This window comes from Hibiscus syriacus, unplaced genomic scaffold (genome assembly GCF_006381635.1).
Source record: "Hibiscus syriacus cultivar Baekdansim isolate YM2019G1 unplaced genomic scaffold, ASM638163v2 tig00113279_pilon, whole genome shotgun sequence".
NCBI lineage: Eukaryota > Viridiplantae > Streptophyta > Magnoliopsida > Malvales > Malvaceae > Hibiscus > Hibiscus syriacus.
The window spans coordinates 366,943-393,375 of NW_024063450.1; positions in this window are offsets into that span (position 1 = coordinate 366,943).

Here is a 26,433-nt window from a genome sequence, read left to right on the forward strand (position 1 = left end):
ATTGGGAGGGTTGAATCATAGTAAAAAACTTTCAACAAGCTCGTTCCATGAAGCTATAGCACCATGAGGCAACGAGTTAAGCCATGCTCTATCTTTCTCACACAAAGAATAAGGAAACAATTTCATCTTCAAAGCTTCTTCTTGCACCCGTTGCTGAATAAATGAGTCACACACTTCCATGAATGCTCACAAATATGCCTAGGATCCTCGGTGTGCATCCCACTATACTGCCCCATTGACTACATCATTTGAAACATCATTGGTTTTAGCTCAAAATGGGCAGCATAGATAGTAGATCTAACGATGTCATGATTCAAATCATCCAAAATAGGCCTATTACGATAATCAATTTTGAAATAATGCAGTGAAATTAGAGCATCTCTCATAGGAAGGTTTAATCCTTCATGTGCTCTATCCACTGAAGGATTGCCATCAGCATCAATTTGTAATGGTGGCATCGTATTGTTCTTATTATCTGCCATATTTCTCTATTGTTGTTTCCTTTTCATCTTCTTTGGAGAAACGTTCTCTCGATTCCAGGATCAAAAGGTTTTAAGTCTCGGTCGTTGTTGCAATTCATGCACCAGCAATGCCCTGCTAAAGCTACTTACAAAAATTAAAAGCAAAGTTAGTAAATAAAAGAAAACAACTCTAAAAGTAATGACATTAATCCCCGAAAATGGTGTTAAAAACTCGATGCTTTGAATAATGTAACAACAAAGTGCAAGCATACACTATCGTTTACCAAGTAGTAAAAGTGGACGCAACTAGTGCGTCAAGTATCATATCCACAAGGATTAATATTACTTCACAGAATTTTCATGCAACAATAATAAAATTGTCTATAATTAATGTAGGGAGCAATGTTATAGCAATGTAATTGAAACATAATAGAATAAAAAGGGATTACAACAGAAGTAAATGAAGCAATGATCGATTCATGAAAAATATCATGAAATGTCAAACAACACCATACAATTAACAATGTCGTAGCAACAAGATTGATGTGTCTAGCATTAATCTAGCAGGTTATTCTTTTCTTGAAAATATTCACTAACAACTCACAAGAAAAGACTGTATCTCTATAACAATCAAAATAAGCGTACTAAGAATGTTACGACAAAACATTCAGCAAAAATCTCTTTTATGCTAAATGATGCTCTCGCAGACACTGATGAAATTCATGATGTAACCTACTCTCGCAACATTACTAGGCAGTTTATATCTCTACAAACAAGCCAAAAATAAAACTCAAGCAACACCAATCAATGATACTAAGGCTAAGTGAATAAACATGAAAATCATCAAATATATTTAAAATAAAATATCTGAGTTTAACATCTCAAAATAAAATAAAAATAAATCATCATAAATAAAAATAAACCCCCTTTCTCAAGTTCAATCTATATCACTAAGATTACGCCTAATCAATCGTCGATCACCGCACTCACGTCTGCAATGTAACACCCCAACCCGTATCTGACCCGGATATGAGTCCGATGTGTCATGTTAACTTTTCAAAGAATATACTTGTACAAGATAATGAACATTTAAAATTATTTTAAATAAAATTGTTTAATTTATACCCAAAAGATTTACAAAATTGATCAGAGCGTTACAATTCAAATCTTTAATTTCATGCCAACTATATTCCTTATAACAAAATACATATGATTCAAATTCTTTTCTAATGTGATCTTTGGAAAGGAGAAGCTGACCTGACCTGTCTAGCTTTGCTCTTCTTGCTTCTCGGAACCTACGTGTGAAACACTCAAACGCTAAGTCGTTGACTTAGTGAGGCATATAAAATGTATAATAGAAACTTGAATACATAACAATACAAGAACATTTAATATCATCATATCATACAAAATCATATAATATTACATATAATGAAATGCATACTTACACATATATCATCATTATCATCATCAACATTCTTATCATTATCAATATTATTATCATTAATCCGTTTATCATATAATCTTGTACTTATCATTTATACACATCATATAACACATTTCACAAAGCAATACACATCACATCACGCAAGGTTTATTTATATTATCTCTTTTATTAGCCCATGGTACACTTGTGAGAACTAAAGATATGTGAGTGCATTGAGGTTGTGCACTAATGCTATCACCACAGCTCGTAATTTACACCAAAGTGCCACATAATTGTCGCGAAGAACCATATACTTTTGCATCGAAGTGCCACATAGGTTTGCACCGAAGTGTCACATAGAAACCTCGACTCTTGGCATGCCAACTATACCCCTAGCTCTCATATCACATACTATGGGTTTTACCATTTACATCATTTCACATATTCATATAATCACGTAATTCAATTACACGTAAAACATTTTCATATGATTCATATTTATATGTAACATGTCTTATATCTTGTTTTTATATCTTCTCATAGACATATATTCACATGTTCACATAGTCAGCCAATCCATCACATATACATGTACTTATATGGCTCATATCATTTCTCATGTAATAACGTAGATATTGTCTCATAACATATATCACATGTGTATATATCTACTTATATCATATCATATAGCTTCTGTTTTGTTCTCTTATGCTCACATGGATCACGTAACATGTATAATAACATATAAACATATGTCACTTATGCATGTACTCATGTACACATTATCATATATTCTGTATATCAATGCCATATAACTTATCATCATATACTCCTATAACATTCTCATATGGCTTCATAAATCCTTACCATATAACTCATATATCATAGGTTCCTTTAAGCACATAAATATTCCCCATATAGCTTACCTTACAAGTTTGTATAATTACTTATGTCAAAGTCTCCTAGCTTATATACTATTCTAATATTATCCTATAGGTCAATACTAGTTAACTTATCTCACTTTTCATTTAATCTCATAAGTCAATTATACTAGTTCCCATAGATCTAATTCATATAACTTATACCTGGTTATCATATATTCATCTAGATCATTATCACACAAGATAACATATAACTCACAGTTCATAATAACAACGCATATAACACATAAACATGTATTCATGTACACAAATAAAAAGCATATAACAATATAATTGCATTACTAATATCATACAATCAAAGCATTAGAAATAGACTAATCACATGTCTTATTTCCATAAAGCACCATATACAATATAATATGCACTCACCTTAGTCTCACTAGTCCAAGCAATACACTTATCTCTTTCTTGATTGATCTTATCTCGTTGGCTCATCCAATACTTGCTTTCGTTCGATATCTACATGATACATATAATCGATATGAATATCAAAATTCAAATTACTCTAAAAGATTCTTACTAATGTAAACTAAACAAAGCACTAATTTCCAAATTTTAACTTGAGTAGTATTGGTACTACAAGTACAATACTGATACTTCTATACTTATAGTATCGATACCATCCCACGGTATCGATACCTATTCTGGGTTTTGGAATTTCATTCTAAAATGGTACCGATATTAATATATTGGTATTGATACCCATGATACCGATACCACAACTTCGGTATCGATACCTCATGAAGAATTTTCCAATATTTGTTTTATGGTATAGATATTGTTCATGCAGTATCGATACATACCCCATATTATCACCTATTATTGCTTTGTAGTATCGGTACTACTCATCCAGTACCGATACCATCAACCCAGAATATACTCATACAACCCGAAAATTACCAACATTTCACCTACACTCCACTTTTAGAACTCCTTTCATGCCATTAAACTCGACTATACTCACTTTAACCATCTTTTATCACTATAACACATCATCATATTCAATATCTCACCATAATTCCTTAAACTAAGAATCTTACCAAACTTTCAAAATGTTCTAAACTCAATTCTAATATTTTATACTTCTTATTCTAATTGATGACAAGTCAATTCCAACTTCAAAATCCATTTATTTCTTCTTATTCACAGTTTCACTTAAATCCACCTTTTATTAAATCACCCTAACTTATCCATCTTTTAGTTTTACACCACCTTAAGCTTTCCTAACACTCAAAGAATCAAAACCAATCAAAACCAACTTTAAAATAAAAGAAAAAAATAAATAGAAAGCATACTCACCTTATACAATAACTCATAGTGAAAAGGAGGAAGAAAAAAGAAGATAGAAAATTCTAGACTCCTTATCACTTATTATCCCATTTTCCACATGTTTATAATACTCTCCTCATACATTTTAATTATTTTCTTATCAAATGAACATCATGCCCTTTCCATTTCCAAACTTTTTTATTCAATCTTGTTCCAAGAAATTCCAATTAAGTCCCTGAACTTTTTAATTTTCCTAAATTGATCATGAAGTTTCAAAAACTTACATTTTAGTTACTAGCCCTGTTTTTGGGGTGTTACAATTCTTCCCCCTTAAGAAAATTCATCCTAGAATTTTCACTGCACCAATAAATGAGAATATTGTCTACACATATCTTCCAATATTCTCATGTTGCCTTCTCAATATAATCTTTCATGTTTATCATTAATAAACTTGTGTTTCACTCCTTCAATTCTTCACCTACCTTTAACCTTTATAAATCTATATAATGTCACTCATGTTAGGGTATGCCCAAAGACCAATCATATGATGATTGTAATAATATATTTATTTACCAATTTTATTGAATAAAGGCATTGCCACTATTATTTTCAGTTATGTGTTTGTGTTTAACATAAACTGAAAGATAATAAAGTTCATATAATAACATTATTAAAAGATCCATAGTCAAGTATTATTATGGGCATGGACAATAATAATAGGCTTAAGACTAACATGTTATTGATTGATGACAAGGAGTTGTCATTGACATAGAGATGTCAGAATTGATACATGATTATATTGTTAGAGAACAATGTATTAGATTGACCCATCATGAGCATATGTCTTGGATTATTATGTAACGATCATAACATTTCTCATGGTGATGACTATATGTATGATCCTCAGACTTGAGATCAATGTCATCCCAACATATATTGTTGTATGTTTTGATACAGTTAAACATGTTTCGTAGCTGGTTGCACTATAAAGACTGTTATTGAATATATTTTGATATATGTAGTGGGGTGTATATGGTTAAGATAGGATTTGTCCTTCCTACATAATAGGAAACATATCACAGGCCATTTGATTGAGTGAGACTAGAAATGCATGGCCATGCTCGAATAAGTTGATATGTGATATCATATTCGTTAATTATAATCTACTCTAGATATCAAGAAACAATAAATGGGCTATACAAGTGTGACTATTCTAAGACTTATGCCTATTCTAGATATAAAGGACAAAAGGATGTAATGCATAAAAGAGTTAATCACGAAGATGATATGTCGAATCATAGTTTCTTGTAACATAGGTGACAATGATATATTGCTAGATGTCACTCATTTTATGTAATATTAGAATTGTTCTAATATTTACTACTAACGTTACAATAACCTATAGGGTCACACCCTAGGATTGAAATGAGCAAAAATGTACAATTTGTTGTATGTTACTAAAATATATCTAGATTTATGATATGTATATTTGATATACATATGATTTTAATTATCCCGAATATAGTAAGTAAGCATTAAAAGAATGTAAATTAGATTACAACTCTTTTAATTGGTATATATAATTCGGAAAAATTAAATAAGTTTTTAAATAAATATTAAAGATTATAATTCAGATTATAAGTCTTTAATGTATATTTAATTGAATTAATTAAATACAATTTTATTGTTAATTCGAAATAACTTTAAAAACCCTAAGATATTAGGGTAATGGATATAAAAGGGATGTGTTAGGTCTAGTAGCTTTTTTAACACACGCATAATCTTCATCCATTTTTCTCAAAACAGTTTTGGGGAAAACAAATATTGCTCTCAATCGGGTGAACTGAGTAGAGGCCAGGACGTGATTTCGTGGAGGCTTGCAATTCAAATCGATCCACACCACAATTAGTCGCTATTGTTCTTGCTGTTTTTCAAGGAACCCATTGTAAGTATCCACATCCCTTTCTCTCGATTTTGGTTTTACGTACTTGGATCGCTGGTGAGACCGTCGAGTTTTGTTTCCACTGCGCCGTGGGGTACGCTTACGGTCCTAACAACTCATCATGTAGACATTAACCTCAATTCTTATCACTCCAGATCATAAGTAAATTTATTTCTTTCATCAATCTCTAATTACCTTGCAACATAAACTAAACCTTTATTCTAGTATCATCTAAAAAATAACATGCTTGCCCTTAATAACTTGATCAAAGAGAATATCATCAATCTCTGACTACGTCTACTTGACCAAGAACACAACCTTAAATCTTCATCAGATATGATCAAGACATACACTTTATGAAATGAAACAATCTTTTCATATAACCTTACATATCTTCTAAGAAATGTTCACATCTTCCTTGTTACTGCTGAGAATTGAAAATTTTTATTACTTCTATATCAAACTTATAATATACACCTCAATATAACCCTTGTCATACTTTATCCTTTAAACTCCATCTTTTAATTGCTTTATCTATTTATTCCTTCAAAAATCAATATCTCTTGTAACATAGGTCATATTTTTTCCTTCATGCTCACGTACTCTTTTCATATCACTTATACTTATCTCTGATTACCAATCTTTATCACATCTTCATAACTTTGATAGTCAACTCTACTTGTACAAAACCTTATTCTTGTAAAATTCTTATTCGAATTACAATACACATATTCTTTTTATCATTTCAAACTTTTCTACTACATCCTTAGTTTCCTTCAAATATACAAATCCTTATCTCCTTATGTACATCACATCTACATGGTCTAGTTACACAACTATACACAAATCCACGCCATACTTGATTAGCTCAACTGATATTTTCTTCAAATCTTTTAAATCTATACACTTACCATCACATAACCTTTTTAGTCAGCACCAACTCTTTCAATCTAGAGCGCAAGTCCTCATCAAATCAATCATATACATCCTTTTCAGTCGGAATAACTCATTAGCAATTTACTCAACCTATTGAATTCGTACTTGTAGTCATACACTGTGAAATTATCTTGTTTCAAACTCATAAACTCTTACTTCATTAGTCTTATAAACTGGTCACTGAGGTACTTATTCTTGAACTCCTCTAAAAATAATAACCACATTACTTGATCTTTTAACATTCTCTTGATAACATTTATCCACTATGCTTTAGCTTGCCCACATAGCAAAGAAACTAATCCATTTTAGAATAATAGAGAACCTCTAAGGTTATTCTGACACAATTTAAACTTCTTAAAAATAACCCTTGATCTTATAAAGGCAATTCTTGAGGTGTCTGCGCTTCATCCTGTCTGGCCAGGACAGGTGAATTGCTACCACCATCAAGTCTATTACCTCTCGCTTCACTTTAAAAATTCTCATGGTTAGACATTTAATAAAACATAACAATTCAATTCTATTAGCAAGAAAGCATACTCCTTACATTATCATATCAAAAACATTCACTTTGTGTTGGCATATATATATTTTAAAACTCTTTTGACTTTGGTTTAAGCCTAGAATCGGCTAAACCTTAGCTCTGATACCATTAAATGTAACACCCCTAACCCGTATCTGACCTAGATATGAGTCTTATGTCACATTAACTTTTCAAAGTATATATTTGTACAAGATAATGAACATTTAAACTTATTTTAAATAAAACTGATTAATTTATACATTTTAAACCAAAAGGTTTACAAAACTGATCAAAGTGTATACAATTCAAATCCTTAATTTCATGCCAACTACATTCCTTATAACAAAATACATACGATTCAAATTCTTTTCTGATATAATCTTTGGAAATGAGAAGCTGACCTGACTTGCCTAGCTTTGCTCTTCTTGCTTCTCGGAACCTACGTGTGAAACACTCACACGCTAAGTCGTTGACCTAGTGAGGCATATAAAACGTATAATAGAAACTTGAATACATAACAATACAAGAACATTTAATATCATTATATTATACAAAATCATATAATATTACATATAACGAAATACATACCTAAACATATATCATCATTATCATCATCAACATTCTTATCATTATCAATATTATTATCATTAATACCTTTATCATATAATCTTATACTTATCATTTATACACATCATATAACACATTTCACAAAGCAAAACACATAACATCACACAAGGTTTATTTATATTATATTTTTTATTAGCCCGTGGTACACTTGTGAGAACTAAAGATATATGAGTGCATTGAGGTTTTGCATTAATGTTGTCACCACAACTCGTGATTTGCACCGAAGTGCCACATAATTATCCCGAAGGACCACATAGGTTTGCACTGAAGGTATGCACCGAAGTGCCACATAGGTTTGCAATGAAGTGCCACACAGAACCCTCGACTCTTGGCATACCAACTATACCCCTAGCTCTCGTATCACATAATATGGGCTTTACCATTTTCATCATTTTACATATTCATATAATCCGTCATTCACTTACACTAGAACATTTTCATATGATTCATATTCACATGTAACATGTCTTATATCTTGTTTTTATAGCTTCTCATAGACATATAGTCACATGTTCGCATAGTAAGCCAATTCATCACATATACATGTACTTATATGGCTCATATAATTTCTCATGTAATCATATATATATTGTCTCATAACATATATCACATATGTATATAATCACTTATATCAAATCATATAGTTTCTGTTTTGTTCTCTTATGCTCACATGGATCACGTAACATATATAATACCATATAAACATGTCACTTATGAATGTACTCATGTACACATTATCATATATTATGTATATCCATGCCATATAACTTATCATCACATACTCCTATAACAGTCTCATATGGCTTCATAAATCCTTAGCATATAACTCATATATCATAAGTTCCTTTAAGCATATAAATCTTACCCATATAGCTTATCTTACAGGTTTGTATAATTACTTATGTCAAAGTCTCCTAACTTATATATTATTCTAATATTATCCTATAGGTCAATGCTACTTAGCTTATCTCACTTTTCATTTAATCTCATAAGTCAATTATACTAGTTCCCATAGCTCTAATTCATATACCTTATACATGGTTATCATATATTCATCTAGATCATTATCACACAAGATAACATATAACTCACAGCTCATAATAACAATGCATATGACACATAAACATGTATTCATGTACATAAATAAAAAGCATATAATAATATACTTGTATTCATAATATCATACAATAAAAGCATTAGAAATACACTCATAACAAGTCTTATTTCCATTAAGCGCATATACAATATAATATGAACTCGCCTTAGCCTCACTAGTCCAAGCAATATACTTATTTCTTTCTTGATCGATCTTATCTTGTTGACTCATCTGATACTTGCTTTTGTTCAATATTTACACGATACATATAATCGATATGAATATCGGAATTCAAATTACTCTAAAAGATTTTTTGAGTTAATCGATCGATGGAATTGGCCAAGAGGGGTTGAATTGGTAATTGCACAGTGATTTAGAGTGGTTCGACTTTCTCAACCAAAGTGTATGTCCACTATCTTAGCTATCCACACCAAAGATTTTTCCAAAAATTCACTTATTTGTTCTTTCTTTTAAGGCCAAAGAGATAACCTTACAACTCCCTCAAGAATATACCCCAATTCTTTAGAGCACTCTTTCTCAAAGAGAAGATTACAAATTCGCAAACTTAATGAAAAACCTCACAAGGAAAATGTGTTTGCACAATTCTAGAACAAAGAAAGAACACTCAAGAATGAATACAATTGAGTAAAAATAGTATTCTTGAAAGCAAAAAGAATATTGAATGAAAAATAGGCTTGAAATGTTCAAACAATGAGTTTGATGCTTTCTCTTTGATTCTCTCTTGATTCTTGCTTCTTGTTGTTTCTTCTTGTTGATCAATGGCTTATAAGCTTGTTTAAATACTCCTTGGATCATTTTTGAACGTTGGGGATGATTAGTGGAGTCAATGGAGTTGTTTAAGTGTGAAAACAATTAATAAAACAGTGGGAGCGTCTGGTGCATCGATGCATAAGGCTAGTGCATCGGTACACTATGTATAAAATTCAAATATTTCTACCGTTGGAAGACTTAGTGCATCGGTACATTGCGGGTGCATCGATGCATAAAACACATTTGATGTTTTAAAATAGTCGGGGTGCATCGATGCATGGCTTGTGCATCGGTGCATTGAATGTATTCAATGTTTCTATTTGTTCAAGAGTGCATCGATGCATAGAGAGTGCATCGGTACACTTAACACATTCGAAATTCAATTTAATTGAGAGTGTATCGATGCATGGACTAGTGCATCAGTACATCTCTTTGAAAATTGAATTTTTGGCTCGGTTTTGGTTCGAAATACTTTGTGAAAATTGTTTCAAAAATATTTTAAGCATAAAACACAATTTTACACATTAGTAAGGATTGAAATTGATCTTTGAAAGACTTGGAGTAATATTTTGATATTCTAATAATTATATCAAATATACTTAGAAAATCTTTTATAAAAGCTTAAAATTCATTTATCTTAATTTGTTATATCAAAACATCAAAATGTTTTCAACAATCTCCCCCTTTTTGATATAACAAAACACTTGAGTAATTTTAAGATTTTTAAGAAAATTATTTTGAAATCAATTTTGAAAATTACCCTCTACTATGATACATCTTCTCCCCTTTTTTGTTAAATCAAAAAGACTCGAAAATACGTTTAAACAAGAAATGAAAAGATTATAGTCAATTGATTTAGAAATTGAAAGCTTAAGCTGCTAAGATCAGAATCAAGAGAAAGGTTAGCCATTAGTTTCATAATTCAATATTCATAATAAACAAATGTGATATGGTAAAATTGGTCATATGCTAAATGATGCAAAAATCTAATAAATCAATATAAGTTCAACAACCAAATATATAAATATAAGTCCAAGCATCCAAAACATAAATCCAAACAAAGAAGAATCTGGAATAAGAACAATTCAAGAATAGAAAAATGTTTAACAATCCAAGTTCTAAGTTCTGAATTTGAAGTTCAAAGTAAGCAAAATAAAGCAAGGTAGGTCTAGTCGTCCATAGAAGGATCGGGAGAAGGAGGATAATGTGCTCATACTGCAAGTGTGAGAGCATCCATACGTTCATGCATCTCCCTTTGAAACTCAGTTAATTGAGATTCCATGGAGGCAAACATCAGATCAAATGACTCCATAAATGATCGAAAATATGGAGGCATTTGGTCATCTTATTGTGTCGATTTCGGTGCCGGAGGAACATCATCAGGTACGACCTCGTCAATATCTTGCATGAGCTACTGAAGTTCGGGGTCATCGTCTGCAGCTGGTGTCGGAGGTGGTGCAACACGAGAAGAGCAAGGAGCAGGATGACCTCGTGAATAACTGGCTCCCGGAGTTTGCTTAGAGGTCAATAAACCCATTGGCCAGTTTCCTCATCCTGTTTCCAGTCAGCTTTCTTTAAGGATGTGAGATTGATTTGATTTTGAAGAGGGATGAGATTGTCAAGAGAAACTCTAAGACCGAGTTTGATAAAAAGATTACTAAGTAGAATCCCATAAACTAAAGTTTCTACATGTTTGGATGGGACTATATTTATGGTATCTATTAGTTCACTAAAAATGATTTGTGGCAAATTTATCTTATTATTATGATGGATACAATGCATCCATCATAAATCTCTAACAGGAAGAGTGGAGTACCTACATCTGGATGGTCTAAACCACAAGGAGATCATTAAATGAAGAAATCGATCGTGATGAGATCGTAAAGTACTATCACTAGCATTAGGAAGATAGGGATATGCCACAATCTCTTTCTCATTATATAAACCATTGTCACCTAGCCCAAACTGTTTAGTTATAGTCTCGGAGTCAATATGAATATATTGTCCTAAAAGGTAGGATCTGATTCCTATAGTCCCAGTTTGACGCTCGTTTAGGATACATATCGCATTAGAGTAGAAAATGCGGACCAACTGATGATAGACAATTGGTTTAAGGTGAAACAGTTTATCAAACTTCTAGGATTTGAGAGTCGGTAGATATTCAAAGTTGATATCTACCATGGCTTGAACATAGGGAATACGTTCTTCCCGGATTTTGTATGTTTGAAAAGAATTCATATGCCTATGGTAGATTTCTTCTTTATGACTACCAGGCATATTAAAACAGGAGTTTAGAATGGTTAAATTGGGATCATTTGGATTTGGAGGTTGAAGAGGAATAGGATTAGGAGGTCGGATAGAATGACTCGAAGAGGTCCTAGGGCGTTTAGGGTTGGGCATGGTCTAAAAATTGGAATTGGATAGGTAACCTACAAATTTAAAACACATGTATGCAATATAATCAATCCCAAAACTCAATTGAGTCTGCAATAATTCAAGGTTCTCTAAACCAAATCCTAATGGGCAAATTTTTTGAAAAATTTTGAAAACAACATTTGAAAAATCAATGTATAGTTTTCAAATTAACATGATTAGAACAAAAACATCAAATTTAAAATTAAATTAAGATTTTCAATTTTTTTTATTTCAAAAATCTTGAAATATTTAGTGTTTTTGATGAAATTGATTATAAAATATAGTTTCGAAACACTAAGAATTCAATGCCCAATGTAATGTTCATCCTATAACTAATATAAACTAGTTCTAAAAGAAAAATTGATAAAACAAGGGTTTTTAGAAAAATACCTTGAAAAATCTTGGATTGAGAGGAATGTGATGATGTTTTGCACGATTTAATGATGTTAGCAGGACTGGAGATCAAAAACGTTGGTTTTGGAGCAATTTTGAGAGAGATATGAGAGGGAGAGGAGCGGCGGCAGAGATTTTAATAGGTTAAGGGTTTGAGAAAAATGAATAAATTAGGCTTTTAAACCCAAAACCCGACAGATGCATCGATGCATGACAGTGTGCATCGATGCACATTCAAGGAGTGAATCGGTGCATCTTCATGATGTATCGATGCACATTCAAAGGAATGCATCAATGCACTATTTAGTGTATCGATGCATTATGCATAAAAATGTCAAAAATTCATTTTAAACGCTCAAAATGCTAAATTAAAAAGCTCTAGTGGTATTGGCAACTCATATATTGAAAATTAATCATGTTCAAATAATCAATTTTATCCTTAAACTACATTTGAACATATAATTAATTCTCACCAAAGATTATAAACTCCCCCTAACTATTAGCAAAGAATGCAATCAAAAGAGTTATTTTATAAGCATTTTTAAATCTAATTTAAAAGTGCTAAAATTATTTTAAACACTAAGTGAATATAGGTCAGTTAAACCTAATTCTCTCCTAAGTGTCCAAAATCTTTCTTTGTCTAAAGGTTTTGCAAAAATATCTGCTAATTGAAGCAAAGTATCAACAAATTCTAGAACTACATCTTCCTTAGCGACATGATCTCTAATGAAGTGATGTCTAATTTCAATGTGTTTAGTTCTAGAATGTTGGATGGGATTTTTAGTGAGACAAATAGCACTCGTATTATCACACTTGATAGGAATGGTATCTATTTCAATTCCACAATCAAAAAGTTGTTGTTTCATCCATAAAACTTGTGCATAACAACTACCAGTTGAAATGTATTTTGCTTCAATGGTAGATAATGCAACATAATTTTGTTTCTTTGAAAACCAAGAAATCAACATATTTCCAAGGAATTGGCAAGTACTTGAGGTACTTTTCCTATCTAATTTGCATCCTCATAATCTGCTTCAGATAAGGCATGCAAGCTAAAGCTAGAGTCTCTAGGATACCAAAGTCCTAAACTAGGAGTGTCCTTAAGGTATCTAAAGATTCTCTTAATAGCTAGTAAATGTGATTCCTTATGGTATTATTGAAATCTAGCACATAAGCAAACACTAAACATAATGTATGGTCTACTTGCGGTTATATAAAGAAAAGAGTCAATCATTGACCTATATAATTTAACATCTACACATTTATCTCCTTCATCTTTGTCAAGTTTTGTAGATGAGCTCATTGGAGTGTCATGAGGTTTCCCATTTTCCAGTCCAAACTTCTTGAGCATATCTTTAATGTATTTAGCTTGATTGATGAAGATTCCATCTTTTCTTTGCTTGATTTGGAGTCCCAAGAAAAATGAGAACTCCCCCATCATGCTCATCTCAAATTCACTTTGCGTTAGCTTAGAAAATTCTTGGCAAAGAACATCATTAGTAGAACCAAATATTATATCATCAATATAAATTTGAACTACAAATAAATCTCTACCTTTATGCTTTAAAAACAATGTAGTGCCAACCTTCCCTTTTGAAAAACCTTTTTCAATTAAAAATTTTGATAATCTTTCATACCAAGCTCTAGGAGCTTGTTTTAAACCATAAAGCACTTTTATCAATTTAAGAACATGATTTAGAAATTTTGAATCTTCAAAACTAGGAGGTTGTTCCACATACACTTCTTCTTTTATAAAACCATTTAAAAATGCACTTTTAACATCCATTTTATATAATTTAAATTCATGAAAACATGTAAATGCTAATAACATTGTAATTGCTTCCATCCTAGCTACGGGAGATTATGTTTCATCATAGTCTATGCCTTCTTCTTGAGTATACCCTTGAGCAACAAGTCTAGCCTTGTTTCTCACTATATTACCACTTTCATCAAGCGTATTCCTAAATACCCATCTAGTACCTACAGTAGACTTATTACTAGGCCTTTCAACTAATGTACATACTTTACTTCTCTCAAATTGATTTAACTCTTCTTGCATAGCCATAATCTAATGTTCAACATTTAATGCTTCTTTAATATATTTTAGGCTCTCTGCATGAGATAAATGCAACATAATTACAAATATTTCTAAGAAAAGATCGAGTTGTTTCCCCTTTTGATGGATCACCTATAATCTCACCATCCTTGACATAGTTGTACTCTCTTGGGTAAGATACTTCCCTTTCTTCAATGATTGGATTCTCAAGAGGATCTTGAGTTTCCTCATCTTTCATTTCTTCCTTTGATGATGGTTCTCTAACGTCATGTCCAACGTCATTTATGTTTATAATGCCTACATCATCATTTATACAAGAATCCTTCCTCGAAAGGGGATTATCATCAAAAACAACATGTATAGACTCTTCTACAACTAAGGTTCTTTTATTAAATACTCGATAAGCTTTAAAATTTAAAGAATAACCCAGAAAAAATTCTTCATCACTTTTAGCATCAAATTTGCCAAGATTGTCTTTATCGTTGTTTAAAACAAAACATTTACATCCAAAAGGATGAAAATAGCTAATGTTAGGCTTTTTATTTTTAAAAAGTTCATATGGAGTTTTCTTTAAAATAGGCATAATCATTACTCGATTAATAATATAACAAGCGATATTTGTGGCTTCCGCCCAAAAATATTTTGGCAAATTGTTTTCACAAAGCATGGTTCTAGCATTTCTTCTAAAGTTCGATTTTTCCTCTCAACAACTCCATTTTGTTGAGGGGTTCTATGTGCTGAAAAATTATGATTAATACCATTAGAATTACAAAATTCAGTAAATCCAAGATTTTCAAATTCAGTTCCATGATCACTCCTAACACTAATTATAGAGTAACCTTTTTCGTTTTGGATTACTTTTGAAAACGTGATGAATTTTTCTATTACTTCATCTTTAGTACTTAAGAATATAACCCAAGTATATGTAGAATAGTCATCTACCAATACAAATGTATATTGTTTTCCACCCAAGCTAGTAGTTCTATATGGCCCAAAAAGATCTATATGGATTAATTGTAATATTCTACTAGTGGATACGTCATTAATGGATTTAAAAGAAATTCGCTTTTGTTTTCCTTTAGCACAAGCATCACAGATTTTATCATTATCAAATTTTAGTTTAGGCAACCCTCGAACTAAATCTCCTTGAATTAACCGTTGCAAAACACTCATACTAGCATGTCCTAGTCTCCTATGCCATAACCAACTATCATGCTCATCTTTAGCTACTAGGCATAAATTAGTCATATCTATGGAATCTAAATGTACCATGTAAATGTTTCCTATTCTATGACCAACAAGCATAATCCGATTAGATGCAATGTCAATAACTTTACAACCATTAGTATCAAACATAACATTGAATCCCTTATCGCACAATTGACTAATACTTAATAGATTATGCTTTAATCCATTCACATATAAGACATTCTTAATTTGTATGGAAGAGGTATTATCTATAGTGCATATACCTTCAATGTGACCTTTTGAGTTATCACCAAAAGTCACCTCTCCTCCATTTTTGGCGTTGAGCTCTATGAACTGACTTTTGTCTCCGGTCATATGTCTTGAGCATCCACTATCAAGGTACCATGATTTTGAATTTGTTTCCCGTGCCTTGTAGCAATGCTCATTTTCCTACAAACATAGATTAATTTCTAACTTTTGGTACCCAAATTCTTTTGGGTCCAAATTCATTAGTTTCCAAAATACTAGTCCCCTTAGGTATCCACTTGTGTAGGATATCCTTATCTTTAGTAGTAACGAGTTCTTTAGGAACCCATATACTTATAACGATTTTTCCATTTAAGGTTCATTGAGGAACTCTATGATTGTAGTTTCTAAAACTTTTTCTAACAAAGTTGGTTTTTGAATTTTCTCCTTTTTCAAAATGTTTTGGATCCAACTTTACCAAAAGAAGCTTTAAGATCATCAATTTTCTTTTGATGATCATCATTGACCTTTGAAAGTAAATTATGCAAATCATAATTTTCCTTTTCAAACTCTTCTAGTTTGATTTGCAAATTTTTTATTTCACTTTCAAGATCATTGTTAGTCTTCGATATTTGATTATTTTCATTTTTCAATTTCGAAATATCATTTTTATATTTTAAAAATAATTTCTCATAATCTGAAGCCAACCCATTATACTCCTCTAATAACTCATCATAAGATAATTCATCTAAATCGAATGAGTTAGAGGTTACCTTAGAATCTTCCCCATATGCCATCAAGCACAAGTTTGCTACTTCTTGTTCCTCTTCATCGGAATCTTCTTCATCGCTCCATGTAGCCACGTAAGCCTTGTGCTTATTCTTTGATTGACCCTTTCTCTTCAATTGTGGGCAATCGTATTTGACATGTCCCGGTTTTTTGCATTCATAGCAAATTATCGGGCCCTTCTCTTTTGGTTCATTCTTGAAGCCTTCATTTCATTTGAATTTTCTTCCTCGGTTTGGCCTCATCATTTTTCTGACCCGTTTGGCAAACAATGTTATTTCCTCATCATCGTCATCTTTATCCGAATCACTCTCATCTTTTGTTGATTTGAGAGCAACTCCCACGTTCTTCTTCTTCTCCGTCTGCTTCTTTGGCTCGTCTCTTTTCTCAAGGTCTTCCTCTTCTTTAAGCATCATTTCATGCGTGAGGAGAGAGCCAATAAGTTCATCGAGGGTCAAAGATTTTAAGTTCTTAGCCTCGATGATCGCCGTCTTCTTTGATTGCCAAGCTTTTGGAAGAGAGTAAACTAACTTCCTTATAAGCTTATCATTTGGAATAATTTCTCCATATGATTTGAGACTATTGACAATCGTGGAGAATCTATCCGTCATAGCTTTGACATCTTCATCCGGTTTCATCCTAAATTTTTATAGCTATGAGTTAGAAGACTAATTTTAGATTCTTTTACCTCGTTTGTGCCTTCATGAGTGACTTGTAATTTGACACATATTTCTTTGGCGGTTGTACAAGATGAAACTCTTCCATATTCATCTAGTTTAAGAGCACAAAAAATGATATGGATGGCTTTGGAGTTGAGTTGGAACATTCTTGTATCTCATTCACTCCACAACCTTGGATGAGTGGAAGGTTTGATATATCCATCTTCTATGATATTCCATGCCCCCATGTCACTTACTTGAATGAAATACATCATCCTATTCTTCCAATAAGCATAATTAGCTCCATTGAAGAAAGGAGGCTTATTGACGAGCAATGAATCAAGACCGAAGTTGGAGTTAAAAGTAGAGGCCATTGATGACTTGATTATCGATGTAACTCTTCCCGAATCAACTCAAGAGGCGATTAAACCTTCAAATGAGTGAGGATATAATACCAATTACTGAGTTAATCGATCGATAGAATTGGCCAAGAAGGGGTGAATTGGCAATAAAAATTTTGGTGGAAGCTTTTGCAGAAAATTGAAAGTAATTGCACAACGATTTAGAGTGGTTCGACTTTCTCAACCAAAGTCTACGTCCACTACCTTAGCTATCCACACTAAGGATTTTTCCAACAAATTCACTAATTTGTTCTTTCTTTTGAGTCCAAATAGATAAACTTACAACTCCCTCAAGAATATACCCCAATTCTTGAGAACCCTCTTTCTCAAAGAGAAGATTACAAATTCACAAACTTAATGAAAAACCTCACAAGGCAAATGTGTTTGCACAATTCTAGAACAAAGAAAGAACACTCAAGAATGAATACAATTGAGTAAAAATAGTGTTCTTGAAAGCAAAAAGAATATTGAATGAAAAATAGGCTTGAAATGTTCAAACAATGAGTTTGATGTTTTCTCTTTGATTCTCTCTTGATTCTTGCTTCTTGTTGTTTCTTCTTGTTAATCAATGGCTTCTAAGCTTGTTTAAATACTCCTTGGATCATTTTTGAACATTGGGGATGATTAGTGGAGTCAATGGAGCCGTTTAAGTGTGAAAACAATTAATAAAACAGTGGGAGCGTCTGGTGCATCGATGCATAGGGCTAATGCATCGGTACACTATGTGTAAAATTCAAATATTTTGACCGTTGGAAGACTTAATGCATCGGTACACTGAGGGTGCATCAATGCAAAAAACATATTCGAAGTTTTAAAATAGTCGAGGTGCATCGATGCATGGCTTGTGCATTGAATACATTTGATGTTTCTATTTGTTCAAGAGTGCATCGATTCATAGAGAGTGCATCAGTACACTTAATACATTCGAAATTCAATTTAATTGAGAGTGTATCGATGCATGGACTAGTGCATCGGTACATCTCTTTGAAAATTGAATTTTTGGCTCAGTTTTGGTTAGAAATACTTTGTGAAAATTGATCTTTAAAAGACTTGGAGTAATATTTTGATATTCGAATAATTATATCGAATATACTTAGAAAATCTTTTATAAAATCTTAAAATTCATTTATCTTAATTTGTTATATCGAAACATCAAAATGTTTTCAACACGATTCTTACTAATGTAAACTAAAAAGCACTAATTTCCAAATTTCAACTTGAGTAGTATCGGTACTACAAGTACAATGCCGATACTTTTATACTTATAGTATCGATACCATCCCATGGTATCGATACCTATTTTGGGTTCTGGAATTTCATTCTAAAATGGTACTGATATTAATACACTGGTATCGATACCGAAGTGGGGTATCGATACTACCACTTTGGTATCGATACCTCATGAAGAATTTGTGTACATTTGCCTTATGGTATCGTTACTGTTCATGCAGTATCGATACCTACCCCATATTATCACCTATTATTGCTTTGTAGTATCGGTACTACTCATCCAATACCGATACCATTAACCCAAAATATACTCCTACAACCCAAAAATTACCAATATTTCACCTAAACTCCACTTTTAGAACTCCTTTCATGCCATTAAACTCAAATGTACTCGCTTAACCATCTTTTATCACTATAATACATCATCATCTTCAATATCTCACCATAATTCCTTAAACTAAGAATCTTACTAAACTTTCAACATGTTCTAAACTCATTTCTAATACTTTATACTTCTTATTATAACTAATGAGAAGTCAATTCCAACTTCAAAATCCATTTATTTCTTCTTATTCACAATTTCACTTAAATCCTCCTTTTATTAAATCACCTATAACTTGTCCATCTTTTAGTTTTATACCACTTTAAACTTTCCTTAAGCTTTCTTAACACTCCAAGAATCAAAACCAACTTTAAAATGAAAGAATTAATCAATAGAAAGCATACTCACCTTATACAAGAACTAACGGTGAAAAAGAAGAAGATAGAAAATTCCAGACTCCTTATCACTTATCATCTCTTTTTCCACGTGTTTATAATACTCTCCTCATACATTTTTAATTATTTTCTTATCAAATGACCATTATGTCCTTTATATTTCCAAACTTAGTTATTCAATCTTGTTCCAAAAAATTCCAATTAAGTCCTTGAACTTTTCAATTTTCCTAAATTGATCACAAAGTTTCAAAATTTTCATTTTAGTCAGTAGCCCAGTTTTTGGGGTGTTACATGCAACATGCTTTGCGTCCAAGTGTTGTTTTCCCAAAGGTTTTTAGGCTTCCCTGGAGACGGTAGGAGTGAAAATAAAAAGTGACTATGAAAATTATGGTTTCCAATGATGAATAAAGTGTGTAGAAAATAATATATTTATAGTTCAAGGTCAAACTTTCCACTAATAAAAAAAGTTCCATTTTTTCTGAAAATTTCATCTTTAAATTTAAATTACAGCCCTTTGCTCGCAACAACTATCAATTCCTAAAATTTCTCTAACTACATGGTGACTCAACAGTTGCTGTAGAATCGGCTCAACAATCCAGTCCAACATCGACGCATAACAACAACTATAACAACTTCAACATTAACAACGTCACAACATTAGTATAGCAATTTGCAGCAAAAACATTAAAATCAGTCCAAGTACCAACAATTTTCTCCCAATATGAAAATAATGTAAAATATGCCAAAATAAATCAAAATATAATTCTAAACATGCTAAAGTAAAAGGTTAACCTAAGTAAAAAGGCTTTAAATAATAACTCTTTTAGAGAGTTATCAGCATGATATTTTAGACAAAATGTTAATATGAAAATAATAATTATTATTATAATAATAAATATTATTATATAAATCGAACAAAGCAAAAATAAATAACGAATTAAAATAGAGAAATGAAACTAGTTTACTCATATTTAGACATGAGTCACATAAACAGAAGAGGAAATTTTGTTCGGGCTTGTATGAACAGTTTCCTTAAGACAAGTTTGTCCTCTTCTCTGTGCTTTGAGTAATGGTGGACATCGGTCTTCCAAGATACAACAACAAACGATTGCAACAATAAGCACAACCATATTGATTAGTCTAATACAATCTTACCTTTCTTTATCACCAGAAAGAACGAATTTTGAAGGAATTTTCTAGGTGTTTTCTTATTCTAAAGTTCTAAACTTTTTTCTTGTAACTTTTGTCTAATTATGATTAAACTAACCTATTTATAGAGAGAGGAAATGGATTAAAGGGTTAAAACATTTCAATGAAAGGACTTAACCTTTTGATTAAAGGACTTATCCTTTTGATGGAAGGGCTTAACCTTTTCATGAAAGGATTTAATCTTTTCATGAAGAGAATTATTGAATATGTATGATTGAATGGATGCAACTCTAAGCCAAAAATTAAGTCTATTTACCAATTGACATGACTTATTATTAATTAGTTATAAATAGCATCAATTCATTCAATTATTTTTCCAATAATCCTCCATATGAATGAACTTGATGGTTAAAACACTAACTCGATATGATGATAGATTCTACATTCAATATTTGCATAGGTTAGGTAGACGTCACCCTTTGAACATTTCCTTGTGAAAATATGTTTACCTTACAGGTTGTCCAACTGACGTGATGTCCTTGAACTGTCATGTCATTTGTGTAAGCAATGATATACCACACACAAATATCTCACTGACAAAAATTTGGTTCTCATGGTTATGTCCATATAGCCATGGACATCTCCTGGTTCTTCAAGAGTTTATAGAATTATGCCTCAATAGTCTCTTTGAAGCAACTCCACTTTACTCTCACATAGGTGACTTATGTTGTTTAGCTCACTGAGACACGATAGTGGTCATTAAAGCTATTGCTTAGCCTTTTCCATAATTTAGTCATTGTTTTCATCATATGAATGGATTTGGGATAAGAACTCCCACAATGATCTCACAAGGTCTATGTAAGTAGGTTGTCCCATTGAACCTAGATATTGGGATCTCCAGTCAACTAGGTTGGGTTTTCCTTCACATAGAGCCTTAAATATTCATGGGCTTTAGTCACATTCCTTTCAATGTTTTATCGAATTGATATTGATTTTACCTCTTGGTTAGCGGATCCGCAATAATATCTTTTTTAGTGAACAAATGCTTCAGAGTCGAGTGATCGATGTAAACTATCACCTTGGTACCAACTAAGTACGGACGAAATTTGTCAAAAAAGAAAAAACAACACCAAGCAATTCATTTTCAATTGTGGTGTAATTTACCTTAGTGTCGTTCTATATCCTGCTAGCATAATGAATAACTTGGAAGACTCGCTCCTTGTGCTGCCCCAACACTGCTCCAACAGTGAAGTCACTAGCATCACACATCAACTCAAAAGGTAAACTCCAATTTGGTGCAACAACAATAGGGGTATTACTATCTTAGATTCGATGGTCTCAAAAGATTTAAGAACTTCAGCATCAACTACAAATTTCTTGTTTTGCTCCAACAATGAGCACAAAGGTTTGACAATTTGGGAGAAATCTTTGATGAATCTATGATAAAAGCTCGTATGCCCTATAAAACTTCTTACAAGCTTCACATTTGAGGGAGGAGGTAATATCTCAATAAATTCTACCTTGGCTTTGTCCACTTCAATGCCACATTGAGAAATGTGATGCCCCAGCACTATACCTTCGGTTACCATGAAATGACATTTTTTTCAATTCAACACGAGGTTGGTTTCCTCACATCTCTTCAAAACAGTAGCTAAGTTAGCAATGTATTGCTTAAAATCTTACCCAAAAATAGAAAAATCATCCATGAATATCTTCAAGCAATCTTCAATCATATCGTAGAATATTGCCATCATGCAACGCTGAAATATTATTGGAGCATTATACATGTCGAATGTCATTCTTCTAAAAGTAAAAGTTCCATAAGGACAAGTGAAGGTCATTTTACCTTGATCTTAAGGAGCTATATCAATCTGATTTTAGTCGTTATACCCAACAAGGAAACAATAAAAAATCTTTCCAGCAAGTTTTTCCAGCATTTGGTCAATAAATGGTAATAGAAAGTGATCATTCTTTGAAGCTTTATCCAGCTTGTGGTAATATATGCAAATTCTCTAGCCCGTAGTTATGTGTGTAGGAACCAACTCATTTTTCTTGTTTGCTACCACAATTATTCTTCATTTCTTACATTGCACGGAGCTCACCCAGGTATATAATCCTAGTATCCAATCATTTGATGACTTTTTTGCGAACAACTTCCTTTATAATTGCGTTCAAACATCTTTTCTTCTCAATAGAACCACTACTCTGGTCCTCCAACAAATTTTTTATGCATGTAAAATACTAGACTAATCCCTTTGATATCAGTAATGCTCCACGCAATTGCCTTCTTATGTTGCTTCAGCACAGAAATCAGACTGTCAGCTTGTGATGTTGTAAGTTTCGCTGCAACAATGAATGGAAGAGTATCGTTTTCTCCAAGGAAAGCATATCTCAAATGCTCAGGCAAGGGATTGAGCTCAAACTTAGGCGGTTTTTTTATGGACATCTTTGGTGCTTGAATCGGTCGATCAGAAAGCTCCAATGACTCAAAGTGTTGCATAAAATTTTCTACTTTATTATCTTCAATTTCTTCAATTGTTATAGCATTTTCTGTAGTAACTTTCATGCTGTAACTTTCATCCAAATGCTCATGCATATAAACATTAAAAGCATCAATGCTATTACACTCAGCATTACCATTCATATAAGAAACATTTTTCAAGACATTGAAAGTAATGTATTCATCATTTAAGTGCATAGTGAGTTCTCTTTTTTTAACGTCGATTAGTTCTCTCCTTGTAGCAAGGAAGGGTCTTCCAAGAATGATTGGAACTTCTTTGTCAGCTTCACAGTCGAGTATAATAAAGTCAGTATGTAATATAAACTTATCCACTCGAACCAGTATATTCTCCACTATTCCACTTGGATGCATGGTAGACCGGTGGCAAGCTGTAGCGTAATAATTGTTGGCCTTGCGTCTTCACTTTCAAACTTCCTGAAAGTATACATGGGCATTAAGTTAATGATGGCACCTAAGTCACATAAAGCTTTACCAACAAACTGGTTGCTAATGCTACATGGGATAGTAAAGCTCCTTGGGTCCTTGAGTTTTGGCGGTAGTCTACTTGTAGCCATAACACTGCATCCTTCAGTCAGTGCAATAGTTTCAAACTCGCCCAGCCTCCTCTTCTTGGATAGTACTTCGCGTATTAATTTGATGTAGTTGGAGTTTTACTCCAAAGCATCTATCAATAGGATTTTTATTGTTAATTGGTGAAGTACATCAATTAACGCTTTAAATTGTTGATCTTCCTTGGTCTTTTTAAAATGTTGAGGAAACGGAGGGGTGGTCTTGAGGTTGATTGATTTTGAGCTGGATGTTGCATCATAGGTGTGACAAGAGGCACTGGTTGATGTGATGTTGCATGCATTGCTCCAAAATGGCTACTTTATCCAACATCCTTTGCTACATCATCTGGGATAAATGCGTCTTGTGCTACCTTCTTATCATTGGGTTGTTACTCATCATCTTTATTCTTGTTTTCAACAGTAGGCCTCCCAATATGGATTCCACTTTTGGTTGTGATGGCTTTGTAATGCTCATTACAATGAGTCTTCCAATGAGCTTTAGAAACTTCGGTATCGCTAGGCAGTGTCATTGGTTGACTATTTCTTAAAGCATTAGACAACTGACCAGCTTGATTCTCTAGTGATCGTAATGATGTTGATTGGCTTGCCATGTATTCCTTCATTAAAGCTTTGAGAGATGACGGATTAAAGATTGATTAAAATTCTACCAGTGGTAATTCTATCTTTGTTGAGGTTGTGCTGGTTGTTGATACTGTAACACCATCGGCTGTTGATTGTAATGATGTTGCTGGTTACCAAAATTGGATTGTACAACATTCGAATGGCAACTTTTTGGCTCCTCCAAGATAAATTGGGGTGTTGCGGTAGTTTGCATTGTATGTATTCCCATATGTGTTGCATTGTCTTCCCTATTGAAATTTCTCACAAAATAAATAGACTCAGGGTTTTGTGGGCGTTCTTCATAATTATGTGTATTTCCACAATAAACACAAGAGGGGGTAGAAATATTTTTTACCTCATACATGCCATCCGTTCTTTGCAATTTCTTTATCATATTCATCAATGTTATGATTTGAGACGTCATTGAATTCAGCGTGTCAGTGTCAGGTGTTGCAGCATTACGTCTACCAAACATGTTCCTCTTATTGGGGTATTGATAATCGTTATTTGAAATCTTCTCTAATATATCATATGGTTCATTGTACGACTTGTCCAGTAGTTCTCTATTCGTTGAAGCATCATCTACTATGTGAGTATGCATATTCAACTATTATAAAACATCTCCATTTGCGTCCAATAGGGAAATTTGCATCGGGCACTTTCAAAGCAATTTCTTAACACGTTCACAAGCTTCATGTAGATTCTCGTCTTCAGGTTGCTTGAAGGATGTAAGGTCATTCCTCAACTTTGCATTCATATTAGGAGGATTGAAGCGAAATAGGAATTTTTGTGCAAGCTTACTTCAGGATGCTATAGCACCTGGTGGCAGCGAATTCAGTAGCGAATTCAACCAAGCTCTAGGTTTGTCGGGTAGCGAATATGAAAATAATTTCAGCTTTAATGCTTTCTTGTATCTCCTTGTTGAACGAAGGAATCACACACCTCCATGAATGCTCTAAGATGTGCTTTTGGATCTTCGGTGAACGATCTACTATATTGCCCCATAGACTGCATCAATTGGAACATCACCGATTTTAGCTCAAAATTAGAGGCTTGAATGGTTGGTCATACTATTCTAGGGTGTAGATTATCTAGCGTAAGGATAACATGTTCCCTAATTGGTCGTTTGCGATCATCCAAATTTAGATAATACTGTTGCTCAGCTCCAATGTCGTGCGACATTTCTCCTTCAGCATCATGCTGCAGCGGTGCAGGGTATTGTGACCTTGAGGTTGGTTACCCATTCGGTTGCGATTAGCTTTTTTTTACGATGTATAAAGGTTCTCTCAATCTCACGATCAAATGGTACTAAGTCGTCACTACCAGACATACAATATAAAAATACCTATAAAATGAAAAAAAAGTTAGTAAACTAAAATAAAACTCAAAAGTAAACAGTTTCTCCCCGACAACGACACTAAAAACTTGATGGTTGTAAAATTGTTATAGCAATTACACAATTATATGTATAGTCACCAAGTAATAAAGTGGAAGTCCTTTTTGGGACTTCGGAT